General features: G+C 43.1%; 2 long non-coding RNA genes across 7 annotated transcripts in view; one reads left to right on the top strand and one right to left on the bottom strand.

Moving 5' to 3' along the window:
• LOC107130786 (uncharacterized) overlaps nucleotides 1-9,906 on the bottom strand; it is a 139,392-nt gene that overhangs the window by 103,495 nt on the left and 25,991 nt on the right. The gene's annotated exons all lie outside the window — the stretch shown is intronic.
• On the top strand, nucleotides 276-6,590 carry LOC102128770 (uncharacterized). Of its 3 annotated transcripts, XR_001493264.4 has the most exons (5): nucleotides 276-2,685; nucleotides 2,847-2,991; nucleotides 3,838-3,956; nucleotides 4,671-4,736; nucleotides 4,830-6,590. It is a non-coding gene; the product is annotated as an uncharacterized lncRNA (long non-coding RNA). The 3 variants fall into 3 exon arrangements; XR_012417377.1 differs by having other exon boundaries at nucleotides 3,838-4,736; XR_012417376.1 differs by having other exon boundaries at nucleotides 3,838-6,590.

The following is a 9,906-nucleotide window of genomic DNA, read 5'->3' as shown; positions in this document are numbered from 1 at the left end:
AATATTGAGCCCAGCTTTCCCTTTGAATGCTTACAAGGTTGCTTGCAAAATATTCTTCCGATGACACAGACTGGAGAGAACTGTGTCTTCAAACTATTGCGTTTCACCCAGGGATGCTCACTGCTAGCTGAGGGTGGCCCAAAATGGAGGCCAGAAATGAACTTCTTCTCTACTCTTCTTTCCTTTTATCTTCTCCTTTCCTTTTTCCCTTCCCTTCCCTTCCCTTCCCTTCCCTTCCCTTCCCTTCCCTTCCCTTCCCTTCCCTTCCCTCCCCTCCCCTCCCTCTCCTCCCCTCCTCCCCTCCCCTCTCCTTTTTCTTTCCTTTTCTTTCCTTTCTTTTCTTTCATTTTCTTTCTTTTTTTCTTTCTCCTTTCCTCCCTTCTAACATTTATGGAGACATTACCATGAACACACTGGACACTGTTGTTAATTCCATCTCAAAAATGAGGAAAATAAGGTTTTAAGAGTTAAGCAACTCATCTGATGTTACACATCTGAGAGGTAAGAAAGCTGTATTGAGGCCAGGATCACCTGACCCTGTGATACGGCCTGTCACTCATTCACTTCTTGTCTCTCAGAGACCTCTTCACGAGCCAGTCTCACCGCTCGGAGGAGCACAGAAGTCTCATTGGAGAATATCTGAGTAGTACCAGATAGGGAACCTGTCCTCAGAAAGCCACCTTCCTCGCCCAGAAACCCCTAGGCTACTTGATAGATCACCTGTCACACCCATCACCTGTGCCGGGGGTCAGTGTCTCCCCACACTCGCAGCTGCTCTCAGTGACCAGAGCAAAGTCTGACTTTGAAAGCTTATTTCAGGTGCTATGCAAGTGACAGCGCACCGGCAATGTCTGGCTGGCCCATTCTCCCGTTCCTTCAGGGGTGGTCAACCTGTTCTGAGAAGGAAGCCCTGCCCCCATTCCTCCATCCCCACACCCCCGTCCTCCTCGGCTCCCAGCTCTGCCCTTCCCTTTCTGGCATGCTGGTGGGTTGAGCATTTTCTGCCTTCTGGGGAACACAGACCTTTTTGAGTTGTTGGAAAGTTTCTGATGGGGTCAGCTCTGGTTCTCATGGGCCATTAAAGTTGGATTGTTGCGGGCTAGAAAGGAGGAGAAAAGTTCATGTCCTAAGTGGAGGTGTGAAGCGTGAATGGGGACCGGACCGTGAAAGGGTGTCCTGAGCAAGCGAGGGGTCTACCAGATGGAAGCCAAGAGGTCCGAGCTGATGTGGAGAACGATGGCCAGGGAGGGGCCGCCCCACCGCTTGTGCAATGGTAAGAAAATGTACAGAGAGAAGGACAAACCCCAGGGGCTTTGCTCAAATACTCAGCCGCCCCGGGACTCCCGGACATGCAGGCCCAGCCTACAGTCAGGCGCCCACCAGGCCAAGCTCCCATACCTGGAAGGGGGATTTTGCCCCATTGCTGCTGGAATTTCTCATTGGTGGTTTATTATGATGGAGCTTGGACAAACTTCAAATGGGCACTGGGTATATGTAACACTGTATGTGAATACCATTCATTTTTTTAAAGTATATAATTCAAATAAACATTTTTTAGTAATGAAAAAAAGAAATACTATTAAAAGCACCAAAATTGTGTTATACTATTGTATGTACAGTGAGATAAAGGTGAGAGCCTTATTTGGTGTACAAATACTTAACTCTAAAGTCGTGAGTGTAAAAAACAAGAAATACAAAGCCATACAATAACTACAACACAGAGACGCTGCACTAAAGAGCAAAGGCAACAGTGAAAACAAGGTTTGGAGATTTTACAGCATTTCTGTAATACTGCAAATCCCCAGATTCCCTGCACTGGCTCCCAGGGCCCCTGGCCAGGTGATGACCGTGGTGCTGGGGTGGTGGTTAGATCGCACCTCCAGGCTAGCAGTGGGTATTTGCTAACTATTGGAGTGGAGATGGTTACCAAGCAGGCCTGCCTTTGAAAATCTTGCAGAGGTATTTTCTTTGTACCACAAGGCTAAAATTAAGTTAAGCAGTGCGATGTTTTGTGATATCAAAGTGTGGGTTTCTCGGCCAAAGAGTTTCCTAAAACCGTCACTGCCAGACTTTCCCAGGGACCAGCACTCCGGAGGGTTAGAACAGTTACCCAGCTGCGATTGTCTTTCGAGAGGTCAGCCGTGTGTGTGTGTGTGTGTGTGTGTGTGTGTGTGTGTACACAGATGTGTGTGTCACAGGAGATGTGTTTTTAAACAAGTTATTTGCAGTTCCTATTCCCCTTGAGAAACGTGGCTTCCTAGCAAACTGCAATAGGAGAGGCTGACTAGAATTTCTCTAAGATAAGTTTAGCTTATTAAATGATTATCTTGTTATAACTAAAACCCAGACACTTTGTTGAATATTGCAGAGTTACGTAGAGAAGGGATACCTGCTATCAACTGAGGGCTTATGTTCCTTCCAAATGCCTGTGTTGAAACCCTTACTTCCAGTGTGATGGTATTGGAGAGGGGGTCTTTGGGAGGTGATTTGTTTATGAGGGTGAAGCTCTTATGAATGGAGCAAGTGTTCTTTCCTTCTCTCTCTGTGCTCTCTGACATCACGTGAGGTCACAGCAGGAGGACGACCATCTGCAGATCAAGACTCCAGTCCTCCCCGATGCCGAAGCTGCTGGCACCTTAATCTTGGACTTCCAGCCCGCAGAACTGAGAAATCAGCATCTGCTGTGTAAGCCACCAGTCTGTGAGGTTTTGCTATGGCTGCTTGAGCAGACTAAGATAATACCTGCCATCGGTTCCAAATAGGAAGTGCCTTCCCACTCTCAAAATAAACACTTCATGTACATTTAGTGAAATTTCCTCTATCTCAATGTCCATTGGCACCTGCAGGTCCCTTTAGAAATGATTTGAACCATGCCCCTCGTCTCCCACCCGCCCCGGACTCTGCATCCACACAGACACTTCGAAATGAGCGCAGGGGCTGCAGGCAGAAGCAGGAGGCCAGCCCCTTCCTCTTGTTGTTGATGTGCTTCAGGTAAGTGTTCTTATCAATACTTTGGCTAAAAGCTTTGTCGTTTATCCAAAGATTTGTGTCAACTATTCCTTCACACATTTCTTCCTTTATTTATGCATTGATTCAACAAATTCTGAGGGTTCTCTCTGTCCTGAACACACGCTTGAGGTACAGGATCTATCTTAATTTTACTCCCCATATGCCATTTGAGAAGACTGAAGTTCAGAGAGGTCATGAAACTCACCTCACGCCCAATAGTCAATCCTGGAGGAGTCAGGACTTGAACTCAAGTGATTCTGATGCCAAGGTCTGTATCCCTACCAGAATAATGACTTCCACAATATCTCAGCCTAACAAGCATAAGTACCTGATGATTACCCACCAGATATTATTTGCTATTTTAAAGAACATTTTATGGCAGAACATTTTAAACATACATATATTAGAGAAAACAATTTAGTAAATTTTCATGCACTCACAACCCATCTTCACCAATTTCCAATATTTTTCTTTCTTCTTTCATCAATCTCTATCAACCTCCACATTTTAAGCTTTAAAACTTTAAAGCAAATCTCAAACAACGTGTCACTTTTTCCACAAATGTTTTATTGTATTCCAGAAGATGTTTTTATATTTAACCGCAATGCCATTATCACTCTCAAGAAAATTGGCAACAATTTCTTAATATTGAATGCCCAGTCTGTGTTCAGTTTTCACTGATCGTATCAAAATAAATGTCTTTTCCCCACTGGTTTGTTTATATCAAAATCCCAACGGGGGCCACATTGCATTTGTTGATTTCTTACCTTTCCTATCATCTACAACAGCTTCCATTCCTTAGCTCCACTTTTTTTTTTTTTTTTTAAGCATTTGTTTGCTGGGTCTTTGGAAGAAATGAAGAAACCGAGTCATGTATCCTGTGGAATCTCCCACATTCTGGATTTGGCTGTATCCCCGTGGTTCCCTGTCTATAACGTGGTTGAAGTGTGAGTCTGGTGTCTAGGACATACAGAGGCTCCTCTCCATGGAGAACTCTGCCAGGCATTCCTGTTCCTTTTTCTTTCTTTTCTTTTCTTTTCTTTCTTTCCTTTCTTTCTTTCTTTTTTCTTCCTTCCTTCCTTCCTTCCTTCCTTCCTTCCTTCCTTCCTTCCTTCCTTCCTTCCTTTCTTCCTTCCTTTCTTTCTCTTTTCTCTTTCTTTCTTTCTTTCTTGTTTCACAGTTGTCACCCAGGCTGAGAGCAATGGCACGATCTCGGCTCACTGCAGCCTCTGCCTCCTGGGTTCAAGTAATTCTCCCACTGCAGCCTCCCGAGTAGCTGGGATTACAGACATGTGCCACCATGCCCCATGCCAGCTAATTTTGTATTTTTAGTAGAGACGGGGTTTCTCCATGTTGGTCAGGCACCATGGTCTCAAGTTCCTGACCTTGTGATCTGCCCGCCTCGGCCTCCCAAAGTACTGGGATTACAGGCATGAGCCACCGTGTCCGGCCGGCATTCCAGTTTCTAAAACCCATGACGCACAATGGATTCCATCTATGTTCTAGCCTGGGTATGCTGTCACTACCTTGTGAAGATAAACCCTGTTTCTTACTGTACTTTGACTGGGGCAGTAGATACATAAATGTCACACATTATCAGTCCTTTAAGCCTAAACAAATAAGTGCAAATAAAATCAAAGTGTTTTCATTTTAAATTCCAGCTTCCACGGTCGGGCTGGAGGATGGAGTAGGTGATAGAGCAATGCAGGATCTCCCTGGAATCAGATGTGAGCCTCTTTTTCTTACGCAGCTTTTCCCTTGGAGATCTTTTCATTTCTTATGCATTCTGCTCTCACCTCCATGGTTGGTCTTTATTTCAGACCTGAATCCACATCAGATCACATCCTTCTCCCTGACTGTTCCATCGCAACTTACACCTAATGTGACTACAATCAAACTCAAGACAATTCTCCCCAAACCAGGTCTCACCCTAAAACTTCCCTTGCTTATCAGTGGCACCATCTACAAAAGGCTCACAACCTTGAAATACTGGTTTTTTTCTTTTGTTTCCACATACACTCACTCACCATTGTTCAAGTCAGCATTTCTTTATACATTCAGGAAATGTATGTGCCATGAATGAAGCAAAGACCGATCCAAGAACAGATGAGGCATGTTGTCTTCTCTTCCTATGCCTTCTGAGAATGCCTTGACCAAGGGACGCTCATGGAGATGAGGAAGAACCAGAAAGTCCTGAGGCTGTTGATGAACAAGCAAATCCAAGTGCGTCCCTCCCTTTCAGAATTGCCAGCTACCTGATTACTTCAAGACTTAACACCAAATGATCAAAAATTATTTTCAGAAACCAAATTATTTCCAAGACATAGGCTTTCTAGCGTTGAAAAGGATCAGAAGAATATACTAAGTCCTAAAAGCAGTTTCCAAAACAGCTCTAAAGGATTTTGGCTGATTCCTTAGAATAAGCAGATGGCTTGCCAATAGGATGATTGTAAATAACTCTAGTCTGACCTAGTGGTTTTGATTCAAGAAACACTGAACAAAAATCAGTGTTTCTCCAATCCAGAATAGAATGTGGTTGATATGAATGTTAGACTGTTCTACATAGGGAAATCGTTACCTAGGAAACCACTCGTGTTCAAAGACAACCTGACTTTTGTGCATGTTTTTTGAATGTCAATATTACACCTTTGAGTGGTTTCACCTCAGCTATTTGTTTTTGCTTTTCAGAAAAAGTTGGATACCTTTAGGTAAAAGTATACAGTTGTGTAACTATCACCACAATCAAGATAGATAACAGTTTCATTGACCAAAAAGTTACCTGTGTGACTTTGCAATTGATCCTCTCCTCCAATCCCTAGCTCCAGGCCAATGCTGGTCTGCTCTCTGACATGATGGTTTTGTTTTTTAGAAAATTTAATAAGAATGAAACAAGATGGCATGTGCCTTTTTGTGTTTGAATTCCTTAACTTAGCATAATGTCTTTGACATCCATCCATGTTGTGGCAGGTGTTACTATTTTGTTCCTTTCTATTACTGGGTAGTATTCCCTTGTGTGGATACTCCATGGTATTTATGAATTCACCAAAGCTAATGAGCATTTGGATTGCTTCCAGTATTTGGCTAGTAAGAATAATGCTGCTATAGACATGTGTGTACATGTTTGCAAAGACATGTTTCTATTTCTCCTTGAGAAACACCAAGGAGTGAGCTTGTTCGGTCATACAGTAAGTATATGCTAAACCTTCTAAGATTCTGACTAGTTTTTAGAGTAGCTGTACCATTTTTCATTTCCACCAGCAATGAATGAAAGTTCCATTCACTCTGCATCTTCACCAACACTTAGTATTGTCAGCCTTTTTGCATTTAGCCATTTTAGGGGGCACAAAAATATCGCATTTTGGTTTCAGTTGCATTTTCTGAAAGGTAGTGATGTTAAGCATCTTTCCTCTATGTGTTTGCATTCATGTATCTTCTTTGGTGAAGTGTCTACAAATCTTTGAGCACTTTTGGCCATTGAGGTCTCTTTTTGCTTTATTACTAAGATGTGTGTGTGTGTGTGTGTACATATTTCCTTTTATATTCTGAATACAAGCCCTTTGTTGAATATATGTTCTGCAAAATTTTGTCTCAGTCTGTGGATTGCCTTTTTGTTGTCTTACTATATTTTTCAAAGGGCAAAAGTTTTTCACAAACCTTTTCTGGAGTATCCTATAAGGAGCACACTGTTCCTGTAGGAGCTCTGGCTGATACAGGCTCCATGGAGACTTCGATGCAACGGGGAACAGTAGGCCTTATATTTTCAACCATTATCCAGAAAGTGGCAATAAGAGTGCTCCCCTTCCAAAATGCCCCACCGTGTACTCGGGCCCTCACAACCAGCCATGCTGACCTCCAGCAACCCCACCTCAGACTCCCCATGGAAGCTTCATACAGAGAGCTTGAGTTAACAGAATGGCCCCACCACATACCCGGGCCCTCAATACCAGCCGTCCTAACTTCCACCAACCCCACCGCAGCCTCCCCATAGAAGACTTCCATACAGAGAGCTTGGAGCTTGAGTTAACTAGATGGGAAGGGATCAGTACCCGGAGCTGACAATTACAGTCAAAGTGTCTCAGACTCAGGGATGCCAAAGAAAGGCCTAACTGTGTGTGGTCTTATTTCAAATCATTTTGTATGGTCACATCTAAACAAGGTTAGGAACACTGTGGCCTTTGCTTTGATTTAAAAACATTCTTATCTATCAGGGGCAGATTTACCAGGAAGTTACGGAAGCTTGAGCTTCAGGAATCTAGAGTTCCACGGACAGGCCCCTCCTAAGTCCTGGGGAGGACCTTGCAATGTGTTTATGTTCATTCTAAGCAAATATAAATGTGTCTTCCTTATTGACATTTGTAATTTCGTATTCTTATTTTAGCAAACACCCTGCCTCAAAAGATATGTTTCAAGCACTACAAAGAACCTAGGGACAAGCCAGCTAGAGTTATTTGAATGATTTAAGAGTATAACTGCGAAGACAATGAATGTCCTCTAAATTATGAGAGAGACTGTGTGGTGTGTGCAGGTGTGCATATTCAGACCTTGTATGCATAAGTGTGTAAGGGACTGTATGTGAATGTGTGTGTAAGGGGGGGTGCTCTGTGCTGGCATGGAGTCTAGAAGAGGAAGAATAACCATAGGATTGATAAAATATGTCAGGAAATATCCTCTAACTTATTTGTCTCTGTTTTCTCTGCTTCATTTAAAAGGACAGTTTTAACAAAAACTATGATTTTTTTAATTTTTAATTTTTATTTTTATTTCTACAGAATGTTGGGGGAACAGGTGGTATTTGGTTACATGAATAAGTTCTATACTGGTGATTTGTGAGATTTTGGCTTACCCATCACCGAACAGTGTCCACTATACCCAATGGGTAGTCTTTGATCCCTCACCCCCTCCCACCCTCTCTCCTGAGTCTCCAAAGTCCATTTTATCCTTCTCATGTCTTTGTGTCCTCATAGCTTAGCTCCCACTTATGTGTGAGAATGTATGCTGCAACCGGGATGGAAATGGAGACCATTATTCTAAGGGAAGTAATGTGGGAATGGAAAACTATATTGTTTTTAAAACCCTGAGTTCCAAGAACAGATAATTGGCATGGAGGTCTGAATCAAGACAAGCTGACAACACATCTCCGAGATCAGCAGAGCACAGTCAGATGGGGTCCTTGTTGGGATATCCTCAGTTCTTCTCTTCCACCTAGGAATTAGATTTCTTTACAGCCTCTCACATCATACCTTCATTTCCAAACAGGTGCACACGGCTCCGAGATCAAGCTCCATCTGTCTCAAGGACTCCCTAGAATCTTGGGTAGACCACTCGGGAAATTTGTCTATCAGTGAAAGTGAATTCTAGATCACAGGGAACATCTTTTGTAGCTGTAATGCCCCATTAAAAATAACGCCATTACTCTTTACATGTGCTTAAGATCAAAGGTGAAGTAAGTCTTTATTTGTTCAGTGTAATCTTCCAATCTTTTTCTATAACTTTTCTGGGTTGTATTTGTGGCCTGTCATTTGTGGACGGCGCAGCAACCTCGAACCTACCTCTCTCTGGCCCCTGAGGGAAATGTAACTGACAAAAGTCCCAGCCACTGTGCCCTGAGACCCATCTCCACGTCCATGCTCAGGCCATGTTTCCCCCGGCCAAGGATAAAGCACGCAGGTTAGCTAAGGCAGGTCCATCCCGAAGACATAGACCTCTCTGCTGGTAGCTCTGGATGGGGGAATCCCCACCATCTTCCCAAACTCTCTTAGGAAACTGGAGTCTCAGGTGTCTCCGCCACCTCCTCCTCTCCCTCCCTCACCTGACGTCATTCCACTCACTTCCGCCTCAGCAGCCACTAATCTACTTTCTGTTTTTGTAGATTTGTCTCTTTTAGCTTTTTCACATAAGCGGGATTTATGTAACATCTGGGCTTGTGTGTCTGGCTCTTTCGCAAAGCATCACATTTTTGAAGTTCATCTATGTTATAGCATGTGTCAATATTTCATTCCTCTTTATTGACAAATATTTTATTATATAAATGTGCCACGTTTTATTTACTCATTCATGAGTTGATGGACATTTGGGTTGTTTCTGCTTTGGGTTATTATAAATAATGCACATAAAACTTGTGTGCAAGTTTTTCTGTGGACATATGTTCTCATTTCTCTTGGGTAGACACCTCAGAGCAGAATTGCTGAATCATAGCTACATGCCATGACTGACATTTTCAGAAGATGAAAACTGTTTTCTAAGGCAACTGCACTATTTTATATTCTACCGGAAGTGCATGAGTACTCTGATTTTTCCATGCCCTTCAGTGTGCACCATGCAAACTTGATTTAATAACATCTAAACTTAATCAGTCTGTCTATGTTTCTAGAAAACAATACAAGAAACTTAAAATAGATCACCTCAAGTAGATTATTCCCACCTTTCTCACATGTTCTGGGTGGGTCAGAACCCCCCAAATCAGAACTTACTCTTATTTGCCATAGTCAAAATGTGTTTCAGTTTTACTCACATATTTACTACTTGCTTTGATTGTCACTTTTTTCCCCTTTCATTCTTATCTTTTTTCTAGAGTCACTTTTTTTTTCCCTTGGTGGTGCTTTCAGCAATGCTCTCTGAGTGGTAACATCTCTGTTTCCTTCTGTCCTTCTTTTTATCCATCTTTCCTTCCTTCCTTCTTTCCCTCCTTCCTTCCTTCCTTCCTTCCTTCTCCCTCACTCTCTCCCTCTCTCCCTCCCTCCTTCCCTCCCTCCTTTTCCTTCATTTTTTCCTTCCTTCTTCCTCCTCCCTCCCTCTCTTCTTTTCCCACCCTCCCTCCCTCCTTCCCTCCCTCCTTCCCTCCTTCCCTCCTTCCTTCCTTCCTTCCTATCTTCCTCCCTTCCTTCCTTTCTTCCTTCT

The sequence above is a fragment of the Macaca fascicularis genome, chromosome 9, assembly GCF_037993035.2.
Source record: "Macaca fascicularis isolate 582-1 chromosome 9, T2T-MFA8v1.1".
In the NCBI taxonomy this organism is placed as follows: domain Eukaryota; kingdom Metazoa; phylum Chordata; class Mammalia; order Primates; family Cercopithecidae; genus Macaca; species Macaca fascicularis.
This window is presented reverse-complemented; position numbering and strand designations above follow the sequence as displayed.